This window comes from Sarcophilus harrisii, chromosome 1, assembly GCF_902635505.1.
Source record: "Sarcophilus harrisii chromosome 1, mSarHar1.11, whole genome shotgun sequence".
Taxonomy (NCBI): Eukaryota; Metazoa; Chordata; class Mammalia; order Dasyuromorphia; family Dasyuridae; genus Sarcophilus; species Sarcophilus harrisii.
In genome coordinates, this window is record NC_045426.1 from 101,100,542 (window position 1) to 101,123,258 (window position 22,717).

A 22,717-nucleotide genomic window follows, 5' to 3' on the forward strand; every position below is an offset into this window, starting at 1 on the left:
CATTGCATCTTTGGGAAAGATAATTTGAGCACCTTATTATTCAGTCAAGCCTTAAACCTATGATCAGCTTGGAAGTATGCCTTCCACGTATAAAAAGAAGTAATACTAAAACATCATATTAATAACTTATTATACGCAGATGACATTAAATTATATGACTCCACTGAAAAAAATCCTTATTAGGAATTATTATTATCATCTTTTTAATAATATCAATATGTCATTTGGACTTGATCATTTTGAGATTATAATGCACAATGGGAAAAGAATTAGAGTCCGAACCTTCAGCATAAATTTGGAAATCAAATAGAAAAAGGTTTGAAGTGATACTAACAAGAACTTGGGGGGGGGGAGGTTGATCAAACATGATAAAAATAAAAAAGCTGAGCTCTTTCAACTTTCCCCTCTAACTTTAAAATAATTCATCAAATCAAATTCTGGAATGGCAGAGCCACAAAAGTTCTCAATAAGACTTTCTTCCAGTCCAAAACAACATCAGAGGTCAAAGAGATATATAACATAAGGAAGGAAGCAGACCACGAGTCCATGTACATGAAACACCAGTGGTGGGACTAGACAGAAGCAGCAGCAGCTTCAGGAACTCTCAAATCAAAGATGGTAAGGGTACCCAACAAATAGTTATAAAATATAGTAGCCCTGTACTGGCACTGGAAATATGATTAAACTACTGTTGAATAACTTTTTGAACACAGTTCAAAGGCATAAAGGAGCATTTTTTAATGAAAAGGGAGTGGGAAAAATAAGGGGCAACTATTTGGCAATTCCATTCCCTATATCCACTACTAGGTTATAGTTTAAAGGTGAAAAGGTGCATTTTCAGTCAAGAGGGAGTGGAAGCTCTGAAAAGAAGCAATATTGTTAGCCCCAAGAGATAAGTAACTCTGAAGAAGAATATAATCTCCAGTCCCAAAGGATGAGGGATCTTGAGATGTATTAAATGCAACGTGAAGGGATCAGAGACCTTTGCTGGGTAAGGACCAGAGAGCCATAGTCAAGTTCACACAAGATCTAGTAGCTACCACAATAAAGGGCATGTTATATTATATTCTGGAAGGGAAAAGAGCTGTGATTACAACCAAGAATAGCCAATTCAATAAAACTGATCATCTTCCAAGTGAAAAATGGATATTTGATAAAATAAAGGATTTTCAAGCATTCCCAGTAAACAAAACAGAGCTGAATTAATATTTTGATTTTCCTATTTGAAAGTTGAGAAGACTTGAGTCTTCTATTTAAGACTCAAGAGAAACACAAAAATGTTAACATTATAAAGAAATCATGACTCAATATTAAATTAAATAATATAGCACTCAGAAAGATTCTACATAGAAGAGGATAGAAGAAGGTGTGAAGTGACTCAATTATGTTGGGATAATATTTTAAAAATTTGATAGGTGCAGCAATATGGTACTGATACTTATATTGAGTAGCTAAAAAGAAAAAAATATATAGACCAATTTCCCTTATGAATGAATATTGAAGCAAAATTTTAAAATAAAACAATAGCTAGGAGATTATAACAATATATCATATCTTACAATGATGTGGGGTTTATACCAAGGATGAGGGACTGGTTCAATAATAGGAAAACCATCAGTCTAATTGACTATATCAATACAAAACTATCATAAATTATATAACTATCTCAATAAATAGTGAAAAAGCCTTTGACAAAATACGGTACTCCATCCTATTAAGAACACCAGAGAGCATACAAATAAATAATAAGTAATATTTATCTAAAAACCATAAGCAAACATTATCTGTAATGGAAATTAGCTAGAAGCTTCCTAATAAAATCAGGCATGAAGCAAGAATTTCCATTATTGCCACTATTATTCAATATTGTGTTAGAAATGCTAGCTATAGCAATAAGAGAAGAAAAAGAAATTGAAGGAACTCAAATAGACAGTGAAGAAATAAAACCTACATTCTTTGTGGATGATATGATGATATACATAGGGAATCCTAGAAAATCAAGTAAAAATTAGTTGAAATAAGTAATAACTTTAACAAAGGTTAAATACAATATGCAGGATATAAAATACAACCACACAAATTATCATTATTTCTATATATTAGCAATAAAATCCAGTGGCAAAACCAGCAATTCTATGAACATAATTATAAAACAATTTTGACACAAATAAAGTCAGATCTAAACAATTTGGAAAATATTAACTGCTCATAGATAGGTTGAGTCATTATAATAAAATGACAAATCTACCCAAATTAATCTACTTATTCAGTATCACCCCAATCAAATTACCAAAAAAATAATATTTTATAGAACTACAAAAAATAGTAACAGCAATATTGTAATGATTATCAACTATGAGAAACAACTCCTCTGATCAACAGAATGATTCAAGACAATGCCAATGCCATGCATAATGAAAACTACTATCTACTTCCAGAAAGAGAACTGATAAACTCTGAATACAGAGTGAAGCATACTTTCTTTGTTTTTCTTTTTTTAATTTATTTGTGTTTTCTTTTGTAACACAGCTAATATGGAAATATGTTTTGCATGACTTCACGAGTATAATCAACTTCAAATTGATCCCCTTCTCTAGAAGGGGAAAGGAATGAGAGGGGAAGGAGAGAATCCGGAGCTTCAAATTATATTAAATGATCAACAATTTTTACATATAATTTCAAAATAGTTAAAAAATAAACAAAATCAATAAAGTGATATTAACATATTTCTTGGTCTATTCAAGACAAGACACTTTGAGATTCAAGTTAATAAGGAGAAAGATGCATCCATATTTGGCACGAGATTTTTGTCATTCTGAAATCAAAGCTAAACAAAAAGGAAACATTTAAAACAATTTACCCTTACACAGCACCTTCTTAACATACACTTTAGGAGATATTAAATGGGATATAAATGATTTTGAAAGGATTTTACCAAAAAATCCAATGATATTAAAAAGAAATAAACAGAGCTATAAATCTAACACAATAGAAAAATCAGAGTTTCTTCATCAAAAAGAAGGAAAAGAATGGATAGAAACTTTCAAAATATACTATTAAAACATTATAATTTTACAGAATTACTTTTGGAATGAGTAGAAACACTCCACTAAGCATTAATTAAAATTGACAGTAGTTCTTCAACATTACATAGTTCAAATGTAACCAAAAATTCTTTACCTCTGAATCAGACATATGAAATAGCAAAGATGCTGGAGTGGTGACATCCATATGAACTCAACCAAAAATATCCACCATGAAGTATCAAACAAAAGCCTGAGTCATGCAGATCACTTTATGTGGTCCAAGCATAACTGCAATCAACGTATAACCAACATGACAGTTAACCTCCCTTCTTTCTCACTGCTCTGGCTCACTTATCCATAATGCTGACCTGGAATTTTTCCTAAACCTGGTACTGATGTGGCAGAAGTACAATGTGGTTATGGCCATAAACATCTAACCACTACTCACTTCTCTAATTCTAGGGGTAGTCCTGGTGTAGGGAGAAATACTCCTACTACTAGCCCCTGTGACTCCTAAGTCCTCAGCAGTATGCTTCTGAGTCATAATATCAATGACTCTTAAAGAAAACATATTTTATTACTATTTTGATTTTACATTATGATTGCTATTTTGGTTTTACATCATCTACATTATCTCACTGTACTACATCACTCTTCTCTCAAAAAATCTTACCTTATAACAAAGAATTTCTTTTTTCCAAAAAAAAAAGAATAGGAGAAGAAATATTCAAAACCAATTGATATATTTTATTGACATTTTATTCAATGTTCCATGCAACCTATGCAACTCTACCCCTATAAAGAGATTCAGGGATGCAACTTCTCATGTCTCTTCCTTGGAGCCAACCTTAGTCATTTTAATTTTCTAACATTCAGTTTCTACTTCGTTGTTCTTTTCATTTCCATTATTATAGTCATATACATTTTTCCTAACTCTGCTTTTTAACTTCTTATGATTCATATACATCTTAATTTTTTTCTATATTCACATTCATCATTTTTGCTGCCCAGTAATATTCCATTATATCTATATATCTGTTTGATTATCCCTAATTGGTGAACATCAACTTGGTTTCCAGTCCCCGCTACCACAAAAAAAAATCCTGCCATAAGTATTATGGTTTATATGGAGCTTTATTTTTGTCATTGATCTCTTTTAATTCTACATGCTTGGATATTTTGATTGTCTACACAATATTCATGTCTGCACAGAATCTATCTTGCTAGAATTCTTCCAACATTGACCACTCCCAATTTTGTTATCTTTACCAATTTGCTGAGTTTTTGGTTTTACTTTATAATTTTTAATCATAATTATGATCTTAAGTCATTCTTATTTTGAGAATTTTATTCATATCATTTGACCATTTATCTCTTGGGGATTCGCTCTTGGTCTATATATATATATATATATATATATTAGTTTTATGTATTTCTGTAGGTTTCTTTATATGCATATATATGTGGGTATATGAGATTTTCATGAAACATTTACTGAACAAATATTCAAAAGTAATAATCATACAATTTATAGAACAGATGACAATCAATATTTAGATATATGCATACATGTCTATCTGTTTGTATGTGTGTGTGTGTGTGTGTTTTATGTGTATATATCTGTAGTGGGAAAACCATGTGTCCCCAGCAACTCACAATTCTGGATGGCAGGTGTTGGTTTCTTTAGAGAATAATCTATATCACATGTGGTTAGTGAAAAACCACTGCTCTGCCATTGTCTTCTCTTCTGATGTTCACAACTTTCCTGCTAAGAAAATCATTTTTTGATACTTTTGAGCCACAGAAGCTGTGTCAAGATCTTTTAGCACCCAACTATCTTTGACAGGATATATATGCACCTGCCCTGAGTAAAACAGCTACAAAATCTTTTCCCATCGATGGAAATATTACACCCTTTTAGCAAACAATATATCTAGATAGATAAATAGGTAGATCTCTCTCTTTCTCTTTCTCTCTTTCACACATACATACACACACATTCTCCCTAAAAACATATGAGTCTTTTTGAGTAAAATAGATCTTTTTCCATCTCCTTCCTTTTCTTTTAAGCTATAGGAATCAGAAAAGATCCCTCTTCAACATCACTCCTCCTCTGACAATTCTTGTAAGAGATTTCCCTTCTCTCAGGCTATAAATGGCAATAATAAGCAATAAATCTAGATTGATCTTCATGGGGCAAAAGGCTATTTCTGTGTTCAATTAGATTTCAGAATCTAGAGCATTTTCCTCCAATCAGACATCTTCTCTCATGAGCTGCAGAACCTGCCTGTCAGTTTGTATTCAGCCTTCTCAAGACAGCTTTCTGTCACCTAGAATAGATATGTTCTCCTCCTTATTTCTTCTGACTCCTCTAGCACTCATCTTCTGCCCTTCACCTGTCTTCTTCTGATCATCTCTTGAGCTTCAACTACCTCAAAATCCAGGCATCCTTAGACCTAGTGTCTATTCTGATGGACATGGTTCTTTTTAATAATGAGATGATTCAGGCCAATTTATAATGTGGAAACTCACAAAAACACACCTTTATGTTAGATATGACCCCAGTAGTCCTTTTGTGATCATGCCATAATCCCTAAGCAGTTATCTGACTGATCATTTCCCAGTTTTAACCTGAGTACTATGAAAATAGTCATATGTAATAGGCTTAATGGTCCACAATGAGTTGTAACCATCCTAACCTCAGTCATTGTTCTGCTTTCAAAACGGTCTTCTCAGAATGTTTATCTGAAGAACAGTTTCTCTATCATCCTCAGAACATTCTCTTTTTGTTTTCAAGCATTTTGTTTCCTCCTTAGCTGATTTTATCAATGTTCTTCCAATAATTAAAATGTCCACATTACAAAGGAATATTACTATATATTTATAGAATAAGAATGGTTTATGAAGTCATCTCAGTACAAAATCATTGCCACCAAAAATTAGAGAAATTATCTTTAAGAATCCTTATTTTTAAAATAAATAAACATTTTTCAAAGAAAGTTAAAATTATGCAATATATCACCACAAGAAACAAAAACATTTAGTTAAGTACTGAGTACCTAGGAAGATATGATTAGAGAGCTAAAATTATACATCAGAAGCTATTTATCTTTCAGAAACTAACATATTACAAATCCTCATGCTGCAAACATAAATATTGAAATATCCTTGAGATTCAACAAAGTGTATTAGAATCAGACAATCATACACAAGCACATTTTTAAAAATTTTTATTGACTTTTTTTTTATTTTCAAAACATATACAAGGATAATTTTTCGCCATTGACCCTTGCAAAACCTTGTGTCCAATTTCTTTCCCTACTCCCTACCCCCTCCCATAGATGGTAAATAATCCAATCCATGTTGAACATAGTAAATATATATTTAAATCCAATATATGCATACATATTCATACAATTATCTTGCTGCACAAGAAAAATCAGATCAAAAAGGAAAAAAATAAGAAAGAAAATAAAATTCAAGCAAACAACAAAAGAAGTGAAAATGCTATGTTATGATCTATGCTCAGTTCCCACAATCCTCTCTCTGGGTACAGATGGCTCTCTTCATCACAAGATCATTGGAATTGGCCTGAATCGTCTTATTATTAAGAAGAACCATGTCCATCAGAATTGATCAGCATATAATGTTGCTGTTGCTGTATACACGGAGCATTGTTGCCCCAATCACTCTTAACATAACACTGATCTATAAAACTTTAAGAACATTTCTTAATAGATGTCATTATACCAAATATTGATAATCTCCAAGCCCCAAAGGATGGAAATCTGAATATAAAGAATTAGCAGAAGAAATCAAAATTATGTGGGAAAAGAATAAAGAGCATATCACTCTTGTCTTTCTGTCTGTTATTGGAGGATAGCAACTTCTCCCATAACAATTCCTTTGTAATTTCAGTGAAAAAGATAAAAATGAAAGTAATGATGATAATTACTATTAATATTTATGTAAGGATAGAGATAATAAGGAGAGGCCTATGTACTCCAATCTCTTCAAGTTAATTATAAGATTCATCCATCATTTGATCAGGAGGTCCTCTGATCAACTCCTTTTATAAATGCAACTTTTAGATTGCCAAAGCACTTTATATGCATTATCTCCATAACCCTATAAGGTAGATAATATTATTATCTCTGTTTTTCACACTAGAGAAACAGAGATTCAGAAAGGTAAGTAACTTGCCCTAGTATCACATAAGTAGCAAATGTCAGAGGCAAAATTCAAACTCAGGTCTTTTTGAATTTTTGGTTCTTTTCTTTATCCACTATATCAAGTTAGCTTCATATTAAAAAAGCATCAAGAAAGTTTGCCAGAGGCTAAAAGTAAGGCAATCAGATTTGTTATAAAGGTAAAAAAAATTAAATACAAATAAAATGTTTTTGCTCTAACTATGATAAATAACTTCCTTCCTTATTTCAAAAGACTGAGTTGTAAGACCATTCTATTTGTATTTGCAATGCACTGTATCCAACTGTATCCAGGGTCAGTCAAATGTCCTATTCTCCTATGTGGATGAATGGTGTGTTTATGAGCAGTTAAACCATCCTCATGGTGCTCTTCACAGATGATTGCATTACTGGGAAAGATGGATAAAGCTCTAAATTCCAGTTGGACAGGAAGGAGTCTGAAGAATCAGTTTGTAAAAGCATGTGCTTTCATTTCCAACCTTTTTCTCCTTCAGAGTTCCTTCTCACTTGATTTAGAAATTTATTTGAAATAAAATCAAAAAATTAATTTCTAAAATATTGTAACAGGGAGGGAATTATTAGAATATTCTGTGACATCTCAGAAATAGAATATAGATAGCCCAGTCACTAACATAATAGGAATAAATATAGAAGTCCTTATTCCAAAGAGGAAAACCTTGAAAACATATAAGAATATTTCCAAACATGAATTCAGGCCATGCTCACTCTTGCTTGTGTAAGTATGATTTTTGTAGATACATATATGTTAGGTTTTGTACCCACTCTTATGATAAATCATTGACTGCCTTCCCAGTAGGTTTATAATCTAAAATCCTAGTGAGTTTTTTATTTTTTGTTTTTTTTTGTTTTGTTTTGGTGAGGCATTTGGGGTTAAGTGACTTGACCATGGTCACCCAACTCAAGTGTTAAGTGTCTACGACTGGATTTGAACTCAGGCCCTCCTCCTGACTAGGACCAGTCTATCTAGCTGTGGTTAGTGAGTTCTTTCTGCAGAGCATCCTTCCATTCAAATTTTAAGCTATTTTTTCTTATTATCAAATAACCAGAACTCAATGTAAAATGGGTTCAAATCCTGCAACTACCATTCACTAGTTGTATGATATTAAGCAAATCCCTTTCCTTCCCTAGGCTTTAATTTCATAATCTATAAAATAAATGGTTAAGACTACATACTTCCTTAGATCTTGTTCAATTCTTACATTCCATGTCAGCTTAGGTAGCACAAATTGTCACCTCTGAATAATAATGCCAGAATTTTGAGTGTCAGGCCAGGCCAAAGTTCAAAAAACTGAGACAATCCTCAACACCTTTGCACAGTAGGAAGAAATACAGGCAGGACAAGTATAACCAGGTGCAAGAATTTGTCCTTTTTTTTTTCCTAATCCTTCCTTATTTTTCCTATCTCAGCAGCCTCCTTTGGTTGGAGTAGATATAGCAGTATTCATCACTGAGTTATGAGGAGGGCTATCAAAGAAACATTGGAGCTCAGCTCTTGCTCATTTTGAACACTGGGTCAGGTGAATTACCTCAAATATGTGTGAGTCCCTTCTGTTGCCATGGCAACTGCTCTTGGAACCGTAACAACGTCAATCACAGCAACGGTGAAATCATAACTTGAACCCATATTGCTGACAAAGACATCATGAAAAGTCGCCACTGTTAAATATCAGAGCTCTATCTCCTCTTTGGGTGAATAAAGGATTGTTCTGTCTTTTGCTTCCAATTAGATACGGTTTTATGTTAAATGATGTTTAGATATTGTCCTGCTTCATTGACCCTCCTTATATCCACGCAGAAAGATTTTCCTCATCATATTTTGTTGGTATGCTCGTAACTCATTATCTCAGCTTGCAACTAGGGAAGACACAATTGACTTCCTAAAATCTCTTTTGTTCTGCACAGGTGTTTCCCAATAAGTACCTGAAAGAAAAAAAATATTGATTTTTATGTTTGTGATATTTTAAAATGACTTGTCTTTTTAATTATATTGCACCAGTTATTTTAATTTCTTCCTGCCTTACTTGGAGACAGATAGCTAAAGATGAAATTTTAATCCTGGGGCCATGAGAAAAAGAAGAAAAAACCAGGATCCAGTTGCTTTTGACTGCCCTGAGAAACAGAGGGAGTAGGAAATGACTTAGCTGATAGAATTTTGCAGCAAAATATGGAATACGAAGGCAACACTCACTTCCTTCTTCCCTGTTAATTCAAAGACTATATTCTGGCCTCCAAAATGACCTTCCATCCAAATGGAACTGTACCTTCACAGTGCCTAGAGCCTATATGATAATTTGCACCAACAAGGTACTACAAAAAGATTTGTACCACATTTTTGCCTTTCTTTTTCAAAGTGGAGAGACACAAGGTTTATTTCATTTTTTTTAAATGTAAATTGCAGAAGGACGTTACTAGATAATATTTTTTAATACTCTAAGGAACTTTTAAGCAAGAACACTTTTGTGAGTTTATTAGAATCTTCAGTTTGGGTACTGAATTGTTACAAAACCAATATTTTTTTTTACATTTTTCTTCTTAATAACATTCTTTGACCCAGAGAGAACTGGAAAATAAGCTATTTGATGTCTAAAATTACAGAGATAAACTGACATTGTGTTCTGAAGGTGTCTTTTCATGAGAAAAATAGAATTTTTTAAAAAATGTAATCAAGTTATACACAGCCTCTCACCCCCAGGTCATCAGTTCAAATTTGTCTGAGGTTGGAAGTTACAAAAAGTTTTTTTTCAATCAAGGAGCTTTTTAGTGTCTTCTGGGAAATGAGCTGGTGGTCTCCAGTGAGATTCAGCTTTATTCTGATGAAAATATAAACTGATAGATAGCTCTGATGATGGTCACAGAAAGAAGTTTACACCTCTGGCTTAGAAACCATTTTAGAACCAAAAAATACCTCAAAAATCATTTTGGAAGGAAAAGAGACCATTTTTTAGAATTAAATAAAAGATACTTCAAGATGTGTCAGTTAGATTTCTGATCTTGTTAATGTGGGTTCTTCCTTCAAGAATGGAGATGACAAGCCATCCATGCCTGGTTATTCTGTGTAATATGGAAGAAATTTAAAATGACAATGAATAACGGCAGTACATGATTCATGCTAAGATAGTAGTGGTTATCACAATAATAGTAGTGGGATAGCAATAATAATGATGATGATGATGATTAAGAAAGAGGAGTAAAGTAGAAAAAAAGCATAAAATTGGCAGCAAAGAATGAGAATACTTCTGTACTTTTTGCATCAAATGTAGTAGTTTTCTGAGCAAAAGACTTCTGTTTGTTATGTGATCAAATGTCACTTAATTACTTTTAGATGATTAACCAATTCACTAAAAAAAAAAAAGCATTTAGGTGGCACAATGGTTAGAATACTAATTCTGGAGTCAGGAAGACTCATCTTCCTGAGTTCAAGTCTAGCCTCAAACACTTAACTAAATGTGTAACCCTGGACAACTCACTTAACCTGTTTGTTTCAATTTCCTCACTTACAAAATGAACTGGAGAAGGAAATAGCAAGCCAATGTGGTATTTTTACCAAGAAAATCCTTAATGGGTCACAGAGTCAGACACAACTAAATAACAATTCATTTAAAAAAAAGGTTAATTTTATATATAAGTACAGAAAAAAGTAATGCAACATAATATAAAAATAAATCACATTCTAAAGCAAAAAAAAGTCATTGCAATTGGTTCTTATCTTCTTTCCATCTCTGGTTTTCTTTCCCTTGTGCAAAATACTTCTTATCCTCATAATGGAACAGTACAAGGACTCATGCCTTGATTCATTGAAGAGTGAGATTTATTCCAAGAAATATCACATCACTATAGTGAGGTTGCCTCTCTTTCTCTGGTTACCAAATGACATCTCCACAAACAATACTTCAAGTTTAGAAACAGAAGTCCAGAAAAGGATTTTGGAGTTTGGTTTGGTTTGATTTGGTTATTTTGTTTGTCTTCTATGATGTATCTTCACCCTGTGGTTAATTTGAGTGAATCATTCTGGGGAAAAATGCTTTCATTACATCTTTCAGTTGTGTAGAAAATGCTTATAGAAATTATATCATTAGCCTTTAGCCTGAAAATAGGCCACAAAATAACTGTAATAAAATTAGAAATGCCATACAAGAAAAACTAACAGATGCACCAAGCAACATCTGTGGGACAGCATGAGGATTTCTCTTCAGAGTTTTAGCTTGAAAAAATGAAAATGTTCATTGAAATATCTATAAGTTCCCTTTAAAATGTGAATCTATCATCTACAAACATAGCTAAACTTTTTTGGAAACCATTTTTATTTTCTATCTATACAACTTCTCAAAGTGTATACACATATGCACATATGTGTAGAAATACACACATAAATATGTACTATATATTATAACAATATAGTGTAGTAGTATATAGTATGTATTACTATATTATATAGTATATACATTATGTGTTACATTATAGTATACTGTATTATAAAATATAAGTAACATATACTATACAGCATGTTTATATAATGTAATATACTCTATTACAGTAATACATATGTATTTATATGCATGTGCCTACACATACATAGGTGTGTATTATAGTAATACATAATGCATTTGCTGCAATCAAAATGTTGATATTATCCTTATTGAATTTGGCATCAAGAAATAAAACAATAAGAGGTCAATAACCTTATAACTCCAAAGAATGTCAATATATGCCTTAGAGAATAAAAAGTCTTGGTATTACACTGAAAGGTAGTTATTAACAAAGATCATACTAAAAACTGTAACTAAGACAGAGCAACTTAGGAGATCCTGACAGTACTTTTAGTACTTCAGAGGCAAAGAAACAATTAAGCTTACTACCTAATAAGCAAGAATAATTAGTTAAAATAAAAACTAACCATATAGCACTACTTCTTTCCCAGAAGCTGTTCTTTAGCTTTTCGTAAACCCTATTCCACCATATCCCCCTTACAGTGATTTTGTAGTAGTGTTTTAGGGTCTCTATCACCCTTCCCTCAATTGAACTGGAGATATATTTTATACTGCTTGTCCTGGGCACAAAAATATTTCCATTTACATGTTAGCCATATATATATATATATATATATATATATATATATATATATATATATAAAACTATACCATTTCCTTTTTCAATCATATATATATTGAATGATTTACATTTCTATAGTGAATAGTTTTTGCATATTAGCTTTTTTAAGCTATGAATAGTATATGCTTAGGTAGATAGATGACATTTTAAACTGAATAGTGTGAAATAAGGGTTTATAGTCTGCTTCTCTGGGGAAAGATTGGAGGGAAAGAAGTGAGAAAAGAGAAAAGGACTTAAATCAAACAAAAAGTAGAAAGAAATTATGCAGGCAACTTTAAACTAATCAAATAGGTCAAACAGAAAAAGATAATGATGAATATTGGAGAGGATATGGGAAAACTGGGACACTAATACAACAGATCCAACCATTCTGGAGAGCAATTTGGAATTGTGTTCAAAAAGTTATCAAACTGTACCTACCCTTTGACCCAGCAGTATTTCTACTGGACTGTAGTAACAAGAAACTGAAAATTGAATGGATGCCAATCGATTGGAGAATGGCTTAATAAGTTGTGGTATATGAATGTTAATGGAATATTATTGTTCTGTAAGAAATGAGCAGCAGGATGATTTCAGAGAGGCTTGGAGAGACTTATATGGACTGATGCTGAATGAAATGAGCAGAACCAGGAGATCATTATACACGGCAATAACAAGACTATATGATGATCACTTCTGATAGATGTGGCTCTCTTCAACACTGAGATGATTCAAACCAGTTCCAATTGTTTAGTGATGAAGAGAGCCATCTACACCCAGAGAGAGGATGTGGGAACTCAATGTGGATCACAGCATAGCATTTTCACTCTTTTTTTGTTGTTTGCTTGCATTTTATTTTGCTTCTCTTTTTTCTGGTTTGATTTGATTTTTCTTGTGAGGCAAGATAATTGTATAAATATGTATGTGTCTATTGAATTTAACATATATTTCTACCATGTTTAACATATATTGGATTACTTCCCATCTAGGGGAGGGGATGGAAGAAGGGGGGGAATTGGAATACATGGTTTTGCAAGGGCTAATATTGAAGAATGGTCTATGCATATGGTTTGAAAAATAAAAAGTTTTAATAAAAATAATTAATTAAAAGAAATAGGTCAAAGATTGAATGTCAGAAGGAGAATTCAATGAAATATTAAAGATAATAAGAAAAATAAAGGAAAATAATTTCTGAAGTCAAGATGGCATTTCAGATTGCACTTTCTGATTGAAAAAGACTCAAAATATATACAATTAAGGGAATTATAAAAGGATGAAGAAGAATCTGAAAGGGAAGTATAGTTGTCAAATAAAAGTATGCAATTTAAAACAACTTTTAGGCATCATCCCATACCTATTAGATTGCTAAAATGATAAAAATGTGGAATGATAAATATTGGAGAGAGCATGGAAAATTTGGAACACATACACTGTCAGTGGAATTATAAACTGAACCAACCATTTTGAAGAGCAATGTGGAATTATGCCCAAAGAATTATTAAATTGCAAATATTCTTTAGCCCAAAGATTAGATCTGTTTTCTCTGGGGATCAGGGGGAAAGAGAAGAACATACATGTTAAGAAATATTTATAGAAGCTCTTTTTTAGGCTGCAAAAAAATTGGAAATTGAGTGGTTGACCATTAATTGAAGAATAGCTGAGCAAGTTGTAGTATATGATCATGAAGGAATACTCTGCTATAAGAAATGAAAGGCTGGTTTATTAAAAAAAAAAAAAACATGGAAAGAATTACATGCAATAATGAAGAGTGATATAAACAGAATCAAGAGAACACTGTACACTGTATAAGCAATATTGTTTAAAGAACAACTATGAGTAACTAAATTATATTGAGTATTATAAATGTTCAAATCAACTACAAAAAAACTATGGAGAAAGATGCTATCCACCTCCAAAAAAAGAACTAGTAATAGAAGTATAGTATGGTTTTTACATATATACTTACATAATGTGTCTAATGGTGGCCTTCTCTGCTGTGGGGTGGAAAGTAAGAGAAGGAAAGAAAGTGTACAGCAAAGTACAAAAAAAAAATTTCAGTAGGAAGCACAGAAGAGCAGTATAGCTTTAAAAATGATGTGCAATATTTATTATATTTTTTTCAAAATAAGTAAACTGTGAAATGAAGGTTCATAGTTTCATTTTGAGTCTTGTTTTTGTGCCATGCTATGTACATGGAAATGGTTGGGATTTTTGTCTTTTTGTATTTAAGTTCAAAATTAATTTTAAATTTTTTTAAAGAAAAATAAGAAAAGATTAAACTGAACAATTAGAGTTGATAGGACAGATTGGTCTGTGGGACAAATTTTTGAAACTCAGGAGGTTGGTGTGTAACTGGGGAGTTATTATTTCTACTAAAGGAAGGGAGCATTATCAAATTATTAAGAGCTGATAATTTTCTGTAAATATTTTAACCATTTAGGCTTGAGGTATATATAACACAGCTACAAGTAGTTTAAAGAAAAATAAAAAGGTTGAAAATTGTAAACAATATGGAAAGCAGGGTAAATCCTGCTGTTCTGACTTGCATTTACAGTGTTTGTTAACTATTTCAAGGACAAGGGATTAAAATACAAATGAACAAAACACTCCCTACTTTCAAGTAGTTCATGTTCTAATTATCTAAGAATGCATAAAAGAGCTGGAAGTAGGGGAAAGGGGCACATATATGACTATCCCTGAAGCCCTTTTATCTACCACTGCTGAATCATCTAAACAAGGACAAGGCTTCTAGCAAGATAATAAAATCTATGAGTGAGTTGAGTCGGGTGGTGGGGGAGGAAGAAGAAAAGGACAGCTGTTAATTTTAGCTTAAGAATAGATTTGGGGCTCTTTCTCAGAAGGAAAAAGAAGTTGATTATCTTCCAAAGAATAATATAGTAATAATCTATCATAATAGTACATATAGTTCTTTAATGTTAGCAAAATACATGTATTATTTCAGTTGTTCCCCATCACAAATTTTTGAAGGACAGCTGCTTTTATTATCTCAATTTTACACGCAAAATACGGAGGCTGAGAGATTAAATAACTGAAGGAAATGGCAAACAACTCCAATATCTTTGCCAAGAAAACTCCAAATGGGGAGACACAGGATTATAGGTAACTTTGAACAACAATAGGATTGTAAGTATCTAAGGCTGGATTTGAACTCAGGGTTTCTTTCTTCTAAATCCTATGCTCTATTGACTACTTTACATAATTCTTTCAAATAGTAGAGCCATATAAGAGCAGATAAGAGATCGCTCAGTAATGCTCAAAAGGAAAAAAAGACAGTAGTTTGTGATTTCTTAGTCAAAAACACTAGAACAGCTATTTAGTGATGTAGTTACAGTAGTAATGTCTATTGAATTCCAAGGGCATGTGTTCAAGTCATAATAAATAACTTCCAAAGACTTATCAAAACAGACAACACCTATTTCTGGTGATTCACCAAAAGGAACTTCAAAATATTGTCAATTGTTATAAAGTTTTGCACAAGAAACTGAAGGCCATAAGTGCATAGGTTGTGGTTTTTCTCCCTGTTGTCCTTTGAAATCAAAGGATAAAATGGAGAAAAATTAATTCAGAAAGGGATATTAGTATCTAAGAATGAGGTTAGACTTCTGGGCCAATAAATGAATGAATATCAATGAAGGCATGAGGAAGCATTTCTTTAATGTTTACTATGAGGGTGCCTGGCACTCTGCTAAGATCTGAGGATAAAACCATAAGCAAGTCAAATAATGTCTGTCCTGAAGAAGCTTACACTTTAAAAAGTCAAAACAACATATAAACAAGAGTTAGGAAGTAGAAATAGGGGAGGGATAGATCACACAAATGACTGGAAACTTATGTGGAAGCCTAATTCTAGGCAAGACAATGTGACTCTCACCTATCAGAGTCCCAGACCCAGGACAGTGTCCAGGATGAGATAGGAGGGGCATGAGGAAAATTATCAGAGTCTAGACATCATGGTTAGGAAATGGCTGAAAAGTTCTGTGAAAGCTTGATTCCGAGAAAAATAATGTGATTACCTATCAGAGTTCAGGTTCCTTCAGCAGATTCAAGGAAGGATGAGGAAGATAAGAAAGGTGGTATGCTGTAGAAAAGGCTAAAAAAATTGAAATTAACTGGTTAAAAGCTAGAGGTAGCTTTTTCTTAGCTAAGAAAAGTTGAGTATCTTTCAGATACCCAAGGAGAGGGACTACCTAACAATATCCCCAGTTAGTTATGGCAGAGAGTAGCTTTAACAAAGGAAGAAGAATCATTGAAATACCTAGAAATTCTTGGGAGGAGAATTCCAAGAAAGGTGGAGATAAACACTGGTGCACAAAGCTTAGGCATCAAACAAGAAGAAATAAAGATTTTGAGGCAAAAGGCAAAATTGACCTTTCAGGTATCATCAAAACTCAGTGAAATGAAATCCATGACTTGTCATGAGTTTGGATAGATATTCTTCACTTAAAAGTAAAAAGCATAGGCAAACATGAGAGCTAAAGTAGTGATTTATAAAAAGAACGTACACTCACTTAACAAAATTCAGGAAGCCGAGGGGACAAGCATGACAGAGAATATTTGGCAAAGGTCAATGGAGGGAGAAACCAAAGTAATTTTGTTTGTAATTTTAAAATACTATAGACCACCTAGACAAAAAGAAGAAATAGATGAGGACTTTGGTAAACAGATCACAAGCTTGCTCACAGGCTTTTTCAAGTAATGATAGGAGACTTTAATTATTTAGACCTCTGCTGGAGCTTTCTCTCTGTCAAAAGCATAGCAGCTGATAACTTTTTAACATGTCAGTGATACCTTTATCTTCAAAAGGTGGAGAAATCAACAAGGGAAAATTCTATTTTGAATCTGAATCATACCAGCAAAGAATAAGTGGTTGCTGGTATGGACATGGGGGAAATATAGGGTAAAGTGACCATTCTCTTCTAGGATTTGACAGAAAAGAAGGGAAATCTGAACACACTCTAATGCAGAGCTTTTTAAAAACTTTTTCCACTTGCTTATAACCTGAGAAATGTTTACATGATCTGAGTAGACAGACAGACAGACAGGTAGATAGATAGATATTATACAGATAGATATAATAGATATACAAATCAAACATTTATTGACAATAAATTATAATTTCACAACACCCATACTCAGTTATAAGATTCCATATAGGGTCGCAAACCACAGTTTAAGACGCTGCAGTCTTATATATGCCTGGTAACTACCAAAAGCAAATTTTACAAAGTTCAGAGGAAATATAGTTAGGATCACATTGATTAAAATGCTTCAGGCAAAATCAACCCATAAGAGATGAGAGATGCTCAAGGATAAAATTATGAAGACAAAAAGAGAAATTCCAATGAGAAAGAGAAATTAAATTTGTTTGAAATAACTACTCTAGTTGCACAGTGACTTTACTTACCAGCATATATTTAAAAGCAAGGTGGAAACAAAGCCAGAAAACAAAAGATGAATTTAAGAATAGATTCCAATCTTATTTTTTCAAATGCTGCCAGTTATTCCAATATCCCAAAATGAACTAAACTGACTAAGCTAATTAAAGAGAACTGAATAAGGTCCTGGTTTTGTTTAGATTTTTAAAAAATCTGTATTGGCATAAAAAGGAGGGTCAAAAAAAATAGTGTAATTGGTTAGAGTTTTATGGGATGGTGATAACTGACAACAAAGAAAAGGTAGAAGTTTTCCCTTGTTATGTTGCCTCTTATTCTCTCAGCCAAAAAAAAACAAAAGACCTTTTCTTGGAATATAGGGGAACAAAGCTATCAGGAAGTTAATACTCAAGATAAGTAAAGAAATGGAGAGAGCACCTCAATGATTCAAAGTCCTGGTCCATATGAAGTATATTCTCAGGTGTTGTAACAATGGCAGGTGTCATAGCTAAGTCACTTCCAGTGATTTTTGAAAGGTCATGGTAAATGAGAGATGCATCACAATATTGGAGGATGAAAAGAGTCTCTATTTTCAAAAAAAGAGTAGGACACAATGTACAAACTCTAGATCATTAAGCTTGGCTTTGATTTCTGGAAAAATTTGGATATAGCAAGGCTGAATCAGCCTATTAGGCCAACTCTAAGAACAAGCATCCATAGTTCAACAAGAAATGTTCAGAGAGTCCAAGGATTTGTTTGGACAATCTAAAATGATGAACTTTCTGGATGCTTCTAAATTGGATCCACTTCTGAAATGACTTTTGGATTCTTTAGAACAGGGATGGGGAACTTTTTTTCTGTCAAGGGCCATTTGGCTATTTATAACCATTCACGGGCTTTACAAAATTTATCAACTTAAAAACTCAACAAAGGGAGGTTGTTTTTCCTATCTTTCAGCTCATCATCACCTGCAGATCTTTTGGCAGGACCAGACCAAATGATTTTGTGGGACTTTTATGGCCTGTGGGTTCCCCACCCCTGCTTTAGAATGATAGACAAATATTGAGCATTGATCATTCTATACCCCATTCCCAACATCATCACAAAGGAGAATGCCGAATCTGATCAAATGATTGGCAGCCCTCTTTGACTCCAACTTCTCAGATATCAAGATGTTTTTCTGGTGAAAGATTTGGAGATTCAAGGTCTTTCTCTATCCCAAGGTAGAAGTGATTAACACATGCCATGTAGGACATGGGGGCTTAACCAAATGAGCCTGCATAGGATCCCCAGACTGCCTTTATCTTTTTCTTTTCCCTAAGAGGGCTGTGGTATCAGCACTAATAGGAGCAGGATAGCACCAAAGATAGTAGTTACCCAAGTGGTTCCAGTTTCTGCAGCTCTGGAGACAGACTAGTGACAAAGGAAGAATCGACATTAAAAAGAATAAGAGGACAAGATAACATAGATTCCCACTTAGATCCCACTTGGAGTTTGATTATGTTGTGCTCAGTGGAGGTGAAGTATAAACTAGCTAACTGAAAGTCTTACAAAAACCATTAGTGTACCTCTAAGACGTGAATACTAGCCTCTCTGTGGCTGTATTTTATACTTGTAGTGATAAGTTAATCATTCTCTAATACGACCCATAATTCCTTTATGTTTAACAATCCACTTTCTGAATATGATTCATATTTATACATTAAGTACACTTTTCATTTGATTCTCCTTTCTTTTTCTTTGAGGAAGCCTTAGACTAGAACCAAAGGTGATAAAACTATAATTACTTATGAACTTTACTCATTAACCCAAGGTGGGGGCAATAAGCTTAATGAATTACAAGAAATGGGGAACAATCTCATCCATTGAGAAGTCAGGCTTTTCTCCAGAGCCAACCCTGAGCAAGACTTGATGACAGCTAAAGGATAAAACCTGGCATGGGTCAACAGCTCTGTGGCTTCAGCTGAGTTTTGTCTATCTCACAACTGTATGAGATCAGAATGGATTATTAAAGATTTGGTTGATGTACATCTAAATATAGAAGTGGTGATTAGTTGTTAATGAATCAATGTCAATAAGGCAAGTCTCCTGCAGAGTACTTTAGAGATCCATGCTTGATCCTGTGCTATTTAACATTTCTAGTAATGATTTGGATAAAGGCAAAGATAGCATATTTGTCAGATTTTAAAATGACACAAATCCAAGAAGATCAGCTAACACATTGGATGACAGAATGATCTAAATGGATCTTAGCAGGCTAGAGTATTGAACAAAACACAGTAAGATAAAAAAATAATAGAGATAAAAGTAAAGTCATACTCTTGGGTACAAAAAACATCTTTGCTGGGACAAGATGAGGAGACATGATTAGACAGTTATTCAGTTATTCAGAAAAAGACTTGGGGGGGGGGTTAATAAATTGAAAGTTCAATATGCATCAGCATGTCTGGGGGTAGCCTATCCTACCTCCCAAAATGCTGATATAGTCTTAGGCTGCATAGAAAAACATAGTTTTCAGGAGTAGAAAAGTGAGAGATCTTTGTACTCTGCCCTCAGCAGACCTCATTTGAAATATTTTGTTCAATTCTGGGAATCCAGTTCAAGGGAGCCATTGACAAGGCTGAGAATGTCCAGAGAAAGACAATCAGATTAGTGAAGGACTTTGAATCCATTTCATATAAAATCAAGTGAAGGAACTGAAAGTCTTTAGCCTAAAGAAAAGAGGGTAATGTACATGATGTCTGCATTTAAGTATTGGAAGGACTATCATGTGGAAGAAATATTAGATTTACTCTTCCTGGCCCCAGAGGACAGAAAATGGAACAATGTAAAAAAAAAAAAAAAAAAAAATTTTAGGGTAGATGTCATGGGGCAGGACAGGGGGAAGACATCCAACAATTTAAGCTGTCCAAAAGTAAAATAGACTGTTTAAAGATATGATGAGTTCTCCCTCCTTGGAGATGTTCAAATAGAAACTAGGTTATCACTTGTCAGGCATAATGCGGTAGGGATTCTTTTCATGTGTGTGTTGGATTAAATAGACACTAAGGTCCCTACCAAATATTATGTTGTAGAATTCTTTGACTAAGAATAACTGTACAATCTCTTTATCCACCTTTAAGTAGTGCTGTGTCAGTTTCATGATGGCATAGTTGCGTGTGTTCTGAATAATGGATGATGCTTTTGTGTTTTCCCACTTACCAGTGGAATGAAGCAGGGATGTGTGCTTCCTCCCATGCTTTTTAGCATGGTGTTTTCAGCACTGTTGTCAAATATTTTCAATGAGGGCAGAAAAAGCATCAAGATCAGCAACCACTCTAACAATTAATTTTTTAACTTGAAAGAGCTATAAGCCAAGACTAAGACAGAGGGAAAGTTGATGCATGGCTTTTTGTTCTCAGATGATAGTGTACTCTATACTGCTTCTAAGGCTTAAATGCTGTAAAGTATGAATCAATTCTGTGGGGTTTTTTTTTGTTTTTTGGGTTTTTTTGCTAATTTTGGCCTAACAATTAATACCCAGAAAAGAAACACCAGCCAATACCACACCATCCATAAATGGAGCCATCAGGTACTGTGAATGGAGAGGTTTTGAATATTGTAAATAATTTCACTTATCTTGGCAGCATACTTACCAGGGATGCGTATAGATAAGGTTGACACATAAGTTGCCAGAGCTAGCTCAGTGTTGGAGAGCCACTGAAGAAAAGTGTGGGAGAGAAGAGATACGAAACTGAAAGTGTACAGAGCTGAACAGTCTACTAGTATCATTCCAAGAAACTGAATCACTTTCATATGAATTGTCTTAGGAAGATTCTGCCAGTTACCTGCAAAATAAGATACTGGACACTGAGATCCTTTCTTGAGTTGAATTGCCAAGCATTCAAATACTACAGAGAGTACAACTTCAATGAATTAGCCATATAGTTTGAATGCCAAAAGTATGTGTGCTTAAAAGACAATTTTATGGATAACTCAAGGCAAGTACTCACTTGGAGGTCAAAAGAAGTGCTACAAGGATACTCTCAAAGTTTCTCTGAAGAACTTTGGAATTGATTATGAGACATTAGAGATACTAGCTAAAGACCATCAAGCTTGACCTACATCAAAAAAGACACTGTATTCTGAGCAAAACAGAATTAGAAGATGGCTGAGGTCATCGATCTATTAAGCTCAAAAGAAAAGTGAGATGAGGACATTTAGAGAAATGTCCACACCCTATGTTCATACAGGCTATTTGTACCTAAACCAAGGTAGAGCTTTTTGAACTCAAATTGGTCTAATCAGTCACAGTTGAACACACCATACCTTGACCTCAAAATATTGATGTCATTTTGGTCTTCTTGGAGAATAAAGTATAACAACTAACCAAAAGTGCTGTAACTATGAAATATATAGTTCTCTTCTTCTGAAAAGAGGTTGAGATTATATGTGTGTATATATGTGTATATATATATATATATATATATATATATATATATATATATATCATAGAGTAGGACATAGTGGAAAGGTACATGAGTTTCTTGAGACTTTAATCCCATAAAATTAATTCATCCATTCATTCAAAAGATAATAAGAACTTAATGAATATACATTTCCAAATAGTGAGAAGTGTCTAAGCAGAGCTAATTAATTTAAATGGTAAATACACTAGAATTATAAAATTATAAGATTTGGTAGGAACAATAAAAGTTGTCAGGCACAAACCCTTACTTTGAAACATAAAAGAGTTCTAAATAAGTGCAAAATAATATTAGCAAGTTCATAATGAGTAAAATTGTTACTATTAAAGATATACACTTAAGCAATTTGAATGCTTGAAACATGCAAGAATTATGGTTAAATATACTTGTGTCTTCCTTTAAGAAAACTCAACAAAAAAACCCAAACTTTCAAATCATAAATTCACATTGTAAAAGGAGTCTTTATTTTATAAAATGATCCCCTAGCATTTGCTTTAAAAGAGTGATCTTCCCAA

At 33.2% G+C, this 22,717-nt stretch overlaps 1 long non-coding RNA gene across 2 annotated transcripts in view; it reads right to left on the reverse strand.

The window, feature by feature from the left end:
- LOC116422582 overlaps positions 1–18,202 on the reverse strand; it is a 30,013-nt gene extending 11,811 nt beyond the window's left edge. Inside the window, exons 1-2 of one of the 2 annotated variants that reach the window (XR_004233242.1) lie at positions 18,175–18,202; positions 8,782–9,175 (exon numbers count right to left, since the gene is read on the reverse strand). This is a non-coding gene — a long non-coding RNA (uncharacterized LOC116422582). The other variant, XR_004233243.1, reaches the window with a different exon arrangement.
- Positions 18,203–22,717: the final 4,515 nt, after the last annotated feature.